Source organism: Sarcophilus harrisii, chromosome 4 (assembly GCF_902635505.1).
Source record: "Sarcophilus harrisii chromosome 4, mSarHar1.11, whole genome shotgun sequence".
Classification (NCBI taxonomy): domain Eukaryota; kingdom Metazoa; phylum Chordata; class Mammalia; order Dasyuromorphia; family Dasyuridae; genus Sarcophilus; species Sarcophilus harrisii.
In genome coordinates, this window is record NC_045429.1 from 294345059 (window position 1) to 294358993 (window position 13935).

General features: G+C 34.5%; 1 protein-coding gene across 3 annotated transcripts in view; it reads left to right on the top strand.

The window, feature by feature from the left end:
* TBCD (tubulin folding cofactor D) overlaps positions 1-13935 on the top strand; it is a 395290-nt gene that overhangs the window by 264276 nt on the left and 117079 nt on the right. The gene's annotated exons all lie outside the window — the stretch shown is intronic.

A 13935-nucleotide genomic window follows, 5' to 3' on the forward strand; every position in this document is an offset into this window, starting at 1 on the left:
GAAATACTTTTGGAAGTGAAATACTTTGGAATAAGTTTGGAAGGGAAACAGAAGCAATTGGGGAGGAATGGAAGTCAGAAAGACTTCATGCAGAAGAGGTTGCTTGAACTGTAACATAAAGAAAGAAACATACTTTGATGGAGTTGAAGGGAGGGAATACACTTCTGGAACATGATACAGTGAAGCTGTATAGCATGTGGTAAAAAAAAAAAAAAGAAAACTTTTACACTGTTTGTGCACATTTAGCTTTCAAATTCAATTTAATCTTACCAAGACAGATTTGAAAAAAAGTAGGATTTAAGTAGTAGATAGATAGATAGATAATTGTTTAAAAGAATAAATAATTTTTCAAAGAAGAGCTGTAAACTAATAAAATCATGTAAAAATGCTCCATATCACTAGTAGTAAGATCAATGAAAATCACAACAGTCCTGAGGTTTTACCTCACTCCCCAAAAAATTTGGCAAAAATGAAAAAAGATAAAGATAGCAATAGTCAATGCTTGAATAGTTATATAAATCCTGAGAGTCTTCCCTTTCCAGATTAATTAGTTTATTTGGGGTTTATTTTTTTTAGACTAGATGAAAAAGACTATTCTTTACCTCAGTTGCTGCCTAGCCTTAATCACTGAATGGATTCAAACTGTCAAACTGAGACCTTTTAAAGACCTTAACTTAAAAAGACTAAGGTCTCCCATTGCATCCAGAAACATCTCCAGTTGTCCTGATCTGTATCTGACCATTGGACTCAGATGGCTCTGGAAGGGAAAGTGAAGCACAGCCCTCCCTTACTTAAATGCAGATCACTTGCACATCACGGCAGCACTTCCCTGATAGTATAGTCAGTCCTCTTTGAATAAAGGACAAGGAACAACAAAAATAACAACAACAACAACAAAGATTGGAACAATGATTTATTATTTCTGGAGCCCTGAATTGGTCCATCCATTATGGGGAAAAAACCCTTCCAAATTACAAGAAAGTGATTAAAATATCTGTATCCTTTGATCCAGAGATTCTACTATTGTTATATATTCCAGTGAGATCAATGACAAAAACAAATGTCGCTTTCACAAAAATTTTTATACCAGCACCCTTTGTAGCAGCAAGGAACTGACTACAAAGTACATGACCCTTGACTAAGTAATAGTTAAATTAGTTGTGGTTTATGAATATACAATATTAGTATACCATAAGTGCATCATGAAAGCATTCAAGCATGGGAAAATTGATACAAAGTGAATTAAGCAGAAACAGGAAAGTAATGACTACAATATAAATGGAAAGAACAACAACAAATCCAAAGTGAATGGTATAAAATTATAAATAACCAAATTTGGTCATTTATATCTTCTCCATTTCTTTCCATAAATGAGGTGTGAATCTCTGTATATAATGCAGGATTTTTAATGTGTTAGTTTTGCTGAATTGTTTTTCCTTCTTTTTCTTTTTTAACTATTTATTATAGAGAATGATTTTCTAGAAGTGAAAGAGAAAAGAATAATTCATTGGGAAATAGATGTTTTAAAAGTAAATAAAAAGATGTATCTAAAAGTAAAAGAAAAATTTAAGAATTTATAAAATACCTTTCAGGAAAGAGGAAGGGCATAGTGGCTTCCATTCTTCTTGCCTGACTTTTGAGTGACCATGTGAATCTTATGATGGTGCAGTCTAGTACTTATTGTACCAACTATAGTCCTACACATCTTAGACCTATCTCTTTATGTGTTCTTAGTTAGAAATTAAGATTAGCATTACTTTTCACTTAATAGATGTTGATTAATTTGGCATGGGTATAATAGAAAACCCCAAAACAGGAAAATCAGGGAACACAAATTCTAATTTTTAAAACTTTAGTTTCCTTGTCCACAAAGTAGAGATTCTATTTTCAACATATACTCACCAGGTTGTTATAAAGATAAAACAAGATCATGTATGTAAAAAAAAAAAATCCTATGTATTCAAATGATCTAGATTGTAGATTTTTGGTTTAATCTTCCTAGTTTAAGTATATATACATTAAGTAGAAGTGGTAGTTTTGTTCTTTAAAATAATATAATATGATGGTTCTCTCTGGGGGAGAGGGTTTCTCAGGGAGGTTTTCTGGAGGCAGCCTTAGTTTCAGTTAATCACTCCAAATACATCCAGGTGCTAAAAGTTCAGATCTTTTATTGTCTCCAATATAGCCCAATTAGTTTTTCTTAGAGGCCTATCTTTCTGCTTGGTTCCAAGAGCTCCCTCCGAATGTCTCCAAATCCAAAGGTTTGTCCTTCAAACTCCAGCCAGCACCAAGGTGGAAGATGCAATGAATCTCTCTTGCCTTCAAGAGAGGGCTTGTAGGCTTCCTTTCAGAGTACTCCTCTCTGACCCCTGGGAATGTTCCCAAGTAACTCTCTAGCAGCTCTAAGAGCTTCCTCTCTATATATATGATCTCCCAAAGGTTAACTGCTCCTCTGAGAGAATGGGATTCTGGGTTATCTCCTAGAGTGCTCTCTGGCCCTAAGAACTTCAAGGGAGGTGTGAATTCAGATATCTCATACTAAACCCTGAAAATCTCCCAAACGTGTGAACTCTAATGAGTACTTAAATACTTCTTGCTTATAAGAGCTCCCTAAAGGTGTGAACATAAGCATTATTGTCTATCAGTTGTACTTAGTACCTTGTTTCAAGTTTTGGCCCATAACATCTCCTCGTAGGATCAGATTAATCATACTGAACCATGCTAAATTAGATAATTATTGTCTCTATGAACTCTAATGACTTAACAGTTTGTAAGATTCCAACATCTCCCCTTTTCTTTTGATTTAGACTCTCTGCATGTAACCTTGGCTGCCATCTTGCCCTACCTGGGGCCCTGAAGCTGGGCCTTGTCTCTCATTTCCCTGAATCAATCTATATCCAGAGGCCCAGTGAAAGCCTCGGTTACATTCTGGGTATGGGGTTTTGGGTTTTTATTCTCTCCCCCTGTCTTCTCATTCTATCTCCATATCTACAATGAGCTCTCAAATGTCCAACTTTTCCACACTGAAAACATCAACGAATTTCTCTAGAACTCCCTTGCCAAGAGGGACCCTGTCTTTCCATGTTCATCATAGTTTGGGTATAATAAGCATTTGTGCCCACTGTGGCACAGCATCTTATGATCTCCTCTAAAGGAGCATCTTTGTCTAGTGCCCATATAATTCTTTTGCAAACCTCATTGGCATTTTCCTTAGCCAGATGTCTGGTCATTATTTCTGTGGCAGCATTATCTCCAATGGTTCTTATTACAGCTGTTTGCAAACGTGCCACAAAAATCTGCAAAAGGTTTATTGTGACCTTGCTCTATTTTTATGAAAGCTTTCCATCTTTCTGTCCAGTGAGAGAACTCCAAGCTTTTATTGCAGCCTTAGAAATTCAGGACTCTGATGTCATCAATCAACAGAAAAGCAATCAGGATTACAGTTGGGGAGAATACAGCCTTTTAAATTAACAGGGCAGTGTCCAGTGCAAATAACTCCAATGTAATTGTTAGATGATGAGGAGAAATCCCAAAAATGGTAAATAGAAGGGAATTAGATAGGTTAACTGCTTGGGGAAGGGGATCTGGGCTATATTGGAGATAATAAAAGATCTGAACTTTTAGCACCTGGATGTATTTGGAGTGATTAACTGAAACTAAGGCTGCCTCCAGAAAACCTCCCCAAGAAACCCTCTCCCTTAGAGAGAACCATCATATTATATTATTTTAAAGAACAAAACACCACATTTCCCCAATTCTAAAGCTCTGTGGGGTCAATGAGATTGGCTCTCTGAGCAGAAGTCATTGTTGTTTTCAGGGTCATAAAATCCTTGGCCTAATCAGGATTCCAATCAAGAGAAAGTGTGTCAGGGCCTTGAATAGACTCACAGAGGGACTTGACAATAATCTCAAATTTAGGTGTCCAGATTCTACAAAATGCAGCCCAGGAAACTAAGTACACAGTTGTTCCGTTGAGGCAGGTTCAGGGAGTGATAAGATTGTCTGCTTCCTCTCCACAGTGAGTAAACAGGAAGTGGGTGGTAATTCATGGCTCAAATACTTAACAGACTAACAGACAGTGTGGGCCTGAGAGAAAGAAACTTTATAGCTCCAGAAGACCAAAAAATTAAGGGTTTTTATGGCAGCAGCCAGAGAAGCCTCTTGGGTTGGGCTGCAGATCAAGATGTAATTTACATATTTTTATTGTGCTCATGGCTTCTACTGACCTCTTTCTCTTATTATAGAAATTTGCTATAAGAGGAAAAGGCAGGTACATGATTATAATGGCATCAAAATAGGTCCTTCAGGCTTCAGTCTTGAAAGCATATACACGACAGGATAAAGCATCCTTAGTTTAGACAACCAATCATTTAGTAAAAATCCCATCTCATAGCCAGACTCAGAAATAATCAGGTGGGAAACAAAGAAACAGAACTGTGAAACTGCATCTGAAGTATCTGACCCCTGGGAAAGTTCCCAAATAACTCTCCAAAAGCTCTAAGAGCTTCCTCTATATATATGATCTCCCAAAGCTTAACTCCTCTGAGAGAATGGGATTCTGGGTTATCTCCCAGAGTGTTCTCTGGCCCTAAGAACTTCAAGGGAGGTGTGAACACAAGTGTTATTGTCTATCAGTTGTACTTAGTACCTTGTTTCAAGTTCTGGCCCATAACATATTTCCTCGTAGGATCAGATTAATCATACTGAACCATGCTAAATTAGATAATTATTGTCTTTATCAACTCTAATGACTTAACAATTTGTTAAGATTCCAAAAAGTAGATAATGAACTATCATTGGGACTTTTATCACAAGTGTTTGCCTAGACAGTTTAAATTCTCAGAAATACTATGTTTTGTTATCTGGTCATATCCCATAAATTGTTGGGGATTTTCTCAATCAGAAAGGAATTGGTCCTCCTAGAAGTATTTTATTCACAATGAATCTGTAAGACTGCCAGTCAAATAAAGTCAATAGCCAGACTGTTAAGACTGTTATCTACTATAAGGGCATAATAGATAAAGCTTCTAACTTTGGATTGCTGCTGAATAGTTTTTTTGATCTCTAATGCTTTATACATTCTTGCACTTTGGAAGAAAAAAGATAACCACCAACCTAAGCAAATCTAGGAATATGGGTAACCTTTTTGCAGCAAAATGTCTTCAAATCTTAGTAGAGTAATTAACCACCAGTTAACAGTAACACACAAAAAAACAAGCTAACTATTTGTTTTGGCTTGGCTTTCTCAGCAAGAAATCTATAGAACAAGTTGAACTTGTTTAGCGATGAGTCATCTCATACTTGTAATGTGTATGGTTTTCATTTCAATGATGCCATTTTGATGTTTTAATAAGACTATTTAGTAGTAATTTTGAAATAGTAAGTAGTGAAGTAGTAAGAAATTTAGTAGTAATATAGGAAATGAAATTACATGTGTGGTCTCTGTTTTTATTCTTTTTCAGTTTGGCTTTATATCATTGTCTTAAAATAATAAAAAGAAACAAAAGCTGATTCTGGACAGCTTGCACATAACTTCATTTGTAAGCTGAAGATGTATTTGGATATTCATAGAAAGTCATTTTGTCCTGCTATTTAGTCTTCTCTGAAAGTAGTAGTGATATTTAACTTTTAAGAGTTATTTGTATTTCTTCTATATTGGTTACTTATCTCTCAGTAAAACTTATTATTATGAATTGTCTAGAAACTCCAAATTCATATGCCTCTTAATGACATGGGAAAACTAGTTTGTCAGACAGTAGTATCTTAGCACATACATTAATGAATATGGCCTAGTTGTCTTTGCAAGAAAATCAAAAGTAAAGGCTTACAATAATCATAGCAGAATTGAAGAATTACGAAAAAATAAGTTACAAAATTCATAGCTTCTTGTATGAGATCTTTCTGTTATTATAGAAGTCCCTTTAGTATCCGATTTCTATGTACAAGTGATAATTCTGTTTCAAGAATGCCAATTTATTTTTTAAATTTGTTCTCTATAACCTATAGTGGGTTTTTTTGTTGTTGTTGAGGGTAGAAGTGGTAGCATATTTTGGTGTAGGTAGGATGCATGATATAAATTAAGAGAAGAAAAGTTAAAGTTATTTGCCTACAATACTAAATACAGAGAGCTTTTTTCTAGATATGTAAAAGATGTAAAATGGTTTCAGTAAATTGCATGTATATCAGCATTCAAAAGAGCATTAATTCTCAACAGTTTGAAAATTAGGTAGTAATATTCTTCTTGCAAACAACTCCTTGATTTTCTAAAGTATAGTGCTTGAAATGGGAGGCTTTCAACATTCTGCACACATGGAATTTGCTATTATAGTCCTACTTTGATGTTATTATAGTCAAAAGGAATTTTATTGTCTTTTTTGATAGCTACCAACTCTTCAGGCTAATGACAGTACTTGGATATTTCTTTGTTTGGCTAAGGCAATAAATTTAAATGATATTGCTTACTCTTGCTTGCTGTTGTTTCATTCAGTCATGTCTGACTTTGTGTGATTCCCTCTGGACCACATTATCTATGGGTTATCTTCACAAAGATACTGGAGTGGTTTGCCATTTCCTTCTCCATTGTAATAAAATTAAGAAAGGCTAAATATCTGTCTAGGGTCATACATTGAATAAGTATTTGAAGCCAAATATGAACCCAGGGCTTCTTGACTCCAGGCACAATGCTCTATCCATTGAACCATTTAGCTACCTTCATTACTATAAAGACCAGATTTGAAAATCTGTATCATCCTATCAAAATGTTTCCTTTTGAGTAGACTATTAAAATTCTCTTAAGAGAAATCTGTTCATTCCCTCTTGAGAACAATATAGTTTTCAATTCTTTTCAAGACATAATGCTCTACTTAAAAAATACAATAAAGTCAGATTATGCCACAAATATTCTGATATCCTAGAAAAAAATTTTTTTCTAGTAATATTTATTACTTGAAGTCAAAAGAGAGTTAGTTTAACTAAATAATATTGGAGAATACAACCTGTGTTAAGAAGTTCTGAATCCTTCTCACAATGGCATAGTAGAGTTGGAAATCAAAGTAAAGTTTTCTGTTCTATTTGGGGGAAAGGAGAATGTGAAAAACAAGTTCCTGCTTTGGGCATAGAGATTGAAGAACCAGACTTATTGTTGACATTATACTGAGAAAGCTTAAATTACCATTAACCCAAAACTAATATAAAAGTTGAAGGCTGCATGTCAGCAGAAGCTCTTAGCATTCTGGAAAGTTTCCAGATTGAATAACTTTTGACACTTTGAGTAAATGTTAAGTTTTATTGTTTATGATGGCACATCTCCAACTTTAAGTATAGCACTGAAACTCTCCACTTAATACTGTTCTTCTAGATAATGAAGTTTTCTTCTTTTAAAAATTATGAGTTGTTTTAATTTGTAGAAAAAGAATTATGAGATAATCTTTTTCATTTTGTGACAAAGTAGGACAAAAATAATTTTAAGGAACAAATATGCTTTTAAAAATTTAATTTGAATAGATAAAAAGAAGCAGCCTTTTTAAATAGTCATGTAACCATCAGAATGGAGATTGATCATGATCATTGACTTTGAAAAATAAACATGTAGAAAAATGATGCATTTCGTTGATAACAAAATGTTAAAATAGGCTCTTAATGGCAACAGCTGATAAGACCTTTAAGGAAACTATTCAGCTTTCCTCCCAAGATCCCAATTACATATGTATTTTTCCAAGTACTACTTGGATCTGAAGAAGAGTTAAAGCCTGAGAAATGGATTTTTTCCCCCTTTATGGCCTCTTTTCATTGTAGAGAAATAGCAGTGTATCATGGTGGATAAAGAATGGAGTTAGACATCTACTGGTCATCCTGACATTTAGGGGAGGGGGTGGGGGGGTAAGAGGTGAAAAATTGGAACAAGAGGTTTGGCAATTGTTAATGCTGTAAAGTTACCTATGTATATATCCTGTAAATAAAAGGCTATTAAATAAAAAAAATTAAAAAAAAAAAAGAATGGAGTTAGATTTAGGAAGAATCGATTTTATATTCTTTCAACTTACAACAATGGTTGAATAACTAGAAAATTGCTTAATATAGCCAACCCTCAGTAAATATAAAATAGGGAAAATAATTTATTAAACTTAAATGATATAGAGTTGAAATTTTAAGATGCTACACTTGTTTTTTTTACCAGCAAATTCTTCAACCTTTTGTGGATTGTGAAGTTGATATAAAAATGAAAGACTGATGATTTCCTCCTTTCCCCAAATACTTAATGTAGATTGTTGAACTGGTTTATTCTAAAATGATGTGTAATTTTGAATTCTTTTCAGATCTGAGAAAAGAACTTTAAAATGTAGGAGTCATTTCATTTTGTTAGGAGATCATTTTGTCTCCAGTTTTGCGATGAGAAGATTAATGTCAAATGTCTATGTGACAAAGTGGTGATATTTCCAACGTTAAAGTAAGCTATATAGAAATAAATATTTTCGTGTCCAACCTTGCTGAAAAGGTAATACCAGTTAGGTAAAGTTTAGCATATATTACTTGCTGAAGGATATTCCCATTACTAAAACAGTATAATCAGAATTAGTTAAATTCTTGATAGCCCTTATGGACAAAAGAAAATTTCTGAGGTACAATAATGTAAAATATATTTAGCAAAGGTGTATCCACATGAAAGATCTCATTTAGGACAGTCAGGAATATTTAAAGATTTTTAGTTTCTCATTCCAACATCACTGGAAATGAGAATTCTCAATTCTTTCTATCAATTCTATTTTCTCTTTTCTTAAAAAAAAAAAAAAAAGATTTTAGTTTTGCCTTTTCTCAATATCAGTCATTTCATCATTATAATGATGAAAAAATGATTAAGCAAAATTAACAAATGTAATGATTGCTTTTGATAGTGCAGATACAATCTCTTTCTAACAATCCCCCACTTCTCTATTGAAAAACACAGTATTTCATCATTTGTTTCCTGAGCCAAGGTGTGTCATTAAAATCAGTACTATTTTTTAGATAGTTTCATTCTCATTTTATTACAGGTTAACTCTGACTCAGTCATATAGTCTTTCTCCCTTTAATACATTTTCTAAACGCCTATTTGTTGAAATGATTTTCCTTAAGCACATTGCCCACAACCCTACTCAGTAAACTCTAGTAACTCTGTTACTTCTAAAATTAGGTAAAAGCTACTCTGTGTGGCTTTTAAAGATCCTTATATCTTCTCTGCCAACCTTTTTTTTTTTTTTTTTTTTTTTTTTTTCTATTCTTACACATTACTTTCTTTTCTGCACATTTCAATAAAGACATATTGGTTTTCACTCTGCTCCTCTGCAGATTATTATCATGCCTTAATCCTGATTATTTCCTATGCCTGAAATACATAACTTTCTCACACAGAATTTTTTTTTTCCAGATTCAACTGAACAGCACTTTTCTCCCTCTTACCTTCCCCTCCTCTGGACTTTAGCATCTTGTTTTATCAGTAATCTCATCCTGAAACATTTGTCAATTCCTTATTGGATGGATATATATATAAATAATATCTTACCTTGGAAAACCTTTCTATTACGCCAGTCCCTTTCTGTCAAATTCACTTGTGGCCTCCATTCAGGGGAAGAATTAATTTCTTTTCATGAATACATTCATGACTTTCTTGGTTTCAGCACTATCTATAGTTTCATTCCAGAACATGCATCATCCTTTTGCAGTTTTCTCACCTTGGAAATTTCCCTTTCCTGTGTTGGTTATCTTCTTAGGACAGTTCCTTAAAAATATTAAATAGAGCCTAATAAATGCTATTAGAATCTTATCTAACTTCTTTGTATTTAGTTATCTTGTATTTATGTTTTAAGTAAGACTATGTTATATTACATTATGATATATCATCATAATTATATCATACATAATATTGTATTGTATCATTCTATTAAATTATATTGTTTCACATTATGATATAGTATATTATAGTACATTGTAGATTTCATTAGTACACATGATACCACATTATGGTACATTCTGTTGTATTACATTTTATCGTTCAGTTTTCACCTGAACCCCTATTTGGAGTTTTCTTGGCAAAGATTGTGGAGATTTGCCATTTACTTCTTTAGCTCATTTTATAGATAAAATAACTGAGGCAGAAAAGATTAAGTGACTTGCCCAAGGCCACATAGCTAGTAAATGTCTTGTGCAGGATTTAAATTCAGTTCTTTCTGACGACAGGTCCAACACTTTATCCATTGTTCCCCTAGAATGTAACTCTTGAGTTATATTATATTGAGTTTTATTTCATTTCATTACATTATCATATATTTCATATCATATCATTTGATAGAATGAGTTCTAGTAAAATAGCAATTCTTATCTTTTGTGTTGATATTCCTAGGTTCTAGTATCTAATAAATCCAATAAATTGTTGACTGATTTTATAATGTGTGGTGTTCTTTTTCCAAAACACAGCCAGGTGATAAAAGTTCAGATCTTCTATTGTGTCCTTCAATATAGCTCTGTTAGCTCAGGCCTATCTCTCTGCTTGGTTCCAAGAGCTCCCTCCAAATGTCTCCAAATCCAAAGGTTTGTCCTTCCGACTTCAGCCAGCACCAAGGTAGAAGATGCAATGAAATCTCTCTTGCCTCGGAGATAGGGCTTGTAGGCTTCCTCCCAGAGTGCTCCTCTCCCGACTCCTGGGAATGTTCCCAAGTAACTCTTTTCAGCTCTAAGAGCTTCCTGTATATATATGATTTCCCAAAGGTTAACTCCTCCTTCTGGAGAGAGAGAGATTCTGGGTTATATCCCAGAGTGCTCTCTGACCCTAAGGGAGGTGTGGATTCGGATATCTCATACTAAGCCCTGAAATCTCCCAAATGTGTGAACTCCATTGAGTACTTAGATACTTATGAGCTCTCTAAAGGTGTGAACACAAGCATCATTTCTATCAGTTGTACTTAGTACCTTGTTTCAAGTTCTGGCCCAAAATATCTCCTAAGATCAAATCAATCATATTGAACCATGCCAAATTAGATAATTATTGTCTCTATCAACTCCAGTGGTTTAACAGTTTGTAAAGATTCTAACATCTCCCCTTTTCTTTTAATTTAGAACATAGGTGGTCATAACCTCCTTAACTTCTCAAGGAGGTGAGAACCCCAAAAAGGTAATCATGCCTTCCCTGACTGCTCAAAAAGGAGTGAAAACACCATAAAAAGAAGGTGGTCACACCCTCCCTGACATCTCAGGAAGGGAGATGAAAATACCAAAGAAAATAGAAAATCAAATCAGATTAGGGGCTCACTTAAAACAGGTATGAAACAAGGTGTACATAAATCCATCAATATGGGAGGCATTACACATAGTTACATAACACATAGCAATATAACACAGGCTAGTAGTAATGTTAACAAATAACATAAATCAACATGAAGAATTTACGCATGTCCATAAGTCCTAGAAATAGTCCAAAAGGAACTCATTGCTCATTAATTCATGTGCCAGGAATTCAGTAATTCCTGTAAGTTTGAAGTAAACAATTTTTCATAATATGAATCAACATACAGAATTATACATCTCCATAAGTCCTAAAAATAGTCCCAAAGGAATCCATTGTTCATTAGTTAATGTGCCAAGAATCCAATAATTCCTGTGAGCTCTGAAGTACTGCAATAGTCTCATCAACAATTTTTCATCTCAAGGAATCCAATGATTCTTTCAAGAACTGAAAGAGTCTCATCTTGTGTTAGAAAATCCAATGAATCATGAAGATTTTAAAGTTATTTTAACAGTCTCATTATCAGCCATGCTCTTTCAGTATCAGATGTTTCTTGAATCTTCTCCTTTGTTTTGAAGAACTTGAAACAGTCTCTTCTTGTGTTAGAAATCCAATGATTCCTGAAGATTTAAAAGTTATTTTAACAGTCCCATTGTCAGCCATGCTCCTTCAGTGTCAGATGTTTCTTAATCTTCTCCTTTGTTTTGAGGTCTTTCTCTTTTTCCGTTTCTCTCTGATGGACAAGGCGAATATGGCTCGTTGGCACCCATCTGATTCCTTTTCCTCCTGTGGAGATACAAGCAAACCCTTTTCCCCAAGAAGTTAACCTATCTGGTCCCTTCCATTCACCACTTTCTGGATCTCTCCACATCACCTGACGATTATCTAAAGATAGTGCTCACATTGGACACTGCTCTTCTGGTGGGTTATAAAACCTGTCTGCTGGAGCCAGTGCATCTTTATCAAAAATTTAAAAATTAATGGTATAGAGAACTAAATTTAGAAGTTCTCCAGGGTTACCCGTGGCTCCCCCTTTCTTTTGTTTTTGGAGGAGTGTCTTAATGTCTCTGTTTCTTCTTTCTACGATTGCTTGACCTTGAGGATTAAAGGGTATGCCAGTGGTATTAAATTTTATGTATTAAATATGTCTTTAGAAATTGAGTTAGGGCCATTTTTATTATAGAATTGACAAAGATCCTCTCCTACTAATTCCCATTCATCTAGATCTAATTGTTTCTCCAGAGAGAAACAAGGACATATGTTCTTAACAGTTTGTAAAAGTTCAGTGATAAGCTCCAAAATTATAATCAAACCTTGGCTTTCCATAACTTTGACAATGCTCTCTAAACATTTTCCTTGAACAGAAATAGAAGGCTGTTTTCTAAATATCTGTCCCATCTTAGCTGAAATCCTACTTGAACTCTTAACAAAATTTCTTTGTTGTACTCACTCTAACTTCTGGGTTGAGGAGACTTTTCCACTTGATCAGGGTCACAGGCTTTTCCACTGAAATCAGGATCGGAGCTTTTCCCATTGAAATCCACTGAAGGGCCTGTCAGCCCCACGTTCAGGGCGCCAAAATGTGGTGTTCTTTTTCCAAAACACAGCCAGGTGATAAAAGTTCAGATCTTTTATTGTGTCCTTCAATATAGCTTGGTTAGCTCAGGCCTATCTCTCTGCTTGGTTCCAAGAACTCCTTCCAAATGTCTCCAAATCCAAAGGTTTGTCCTTCTGACTCCAGCCAGCACCAAGGTAGAAGATGCAATGAAATCTCTCTTGCCTCGGAGATAGGGCTTGTAGGCTTCCTCCCAAGAGTATTCCTCTCCTGACTCCTGGGAATGTTCCCAAGTAACTCTTTTCAGCTCTAAGAGCTTCCTGTATATATATATGATCTCCCAAAGATTAACTCCTCCTTCTGGAGAGAGAGGGATTCTGGGTTATCTCCCAGAGTGCTCTCTGGCCCTAAGGGAGGTGTGAATTCAGATATCTCATACTAATCCCTAAAATCTCCCAAATGTGTGAACTCCATTGAGTACTTAGATACTTATGAGCTCTCTAAAGGTGTGAACACAAGCATCATTTCTATCAGTTGTACTTAGTACCTTGTTTCAAGTTCTGGCCCAAAATATCTCCTTCTAAGATCAAATTAATCATATTGAACCATGCCAAATTAGATAATTATTGTCTCTATCAACTCCAATGGCTTAACAGTTTGTAAAGATTCCAACAATAATGCTTTAAGGAAGTTTAAGCTTTTTTCTCCTCTTTCATTTTCATATGATTTTTATTACAGAATATATCTCTCCCTCATTCTTTAACTACCCATTGTAATAAATAATTAAAAAGGAAAGTTGTGAGAGAAAGTGGTTTAGCAAAAACGTTCTATAAAAAGGTAGGAAGATAATTTTTTTTAAAAGTTATTCTCCAGCTTAGCGGAGTTGTTATAATTATTATTTTTCTGGTAGCATTGTTGTAATCATTTTCTTCATTGTATTCCTGGTCCAGCTTGCTTTATACTGCAAGACTTTCATCTTTTGCTGAATTCCTTCCTATTTATTATCTCTTATGATACAGTGCATTCATATACTATAGTTTTAAACTATTGCCTAGTTGGTAGATTTCTATTTTCAGTTCTTTGATACCATTAAGGCCTGCAGGAAATATTTGGATGTATATGTAAC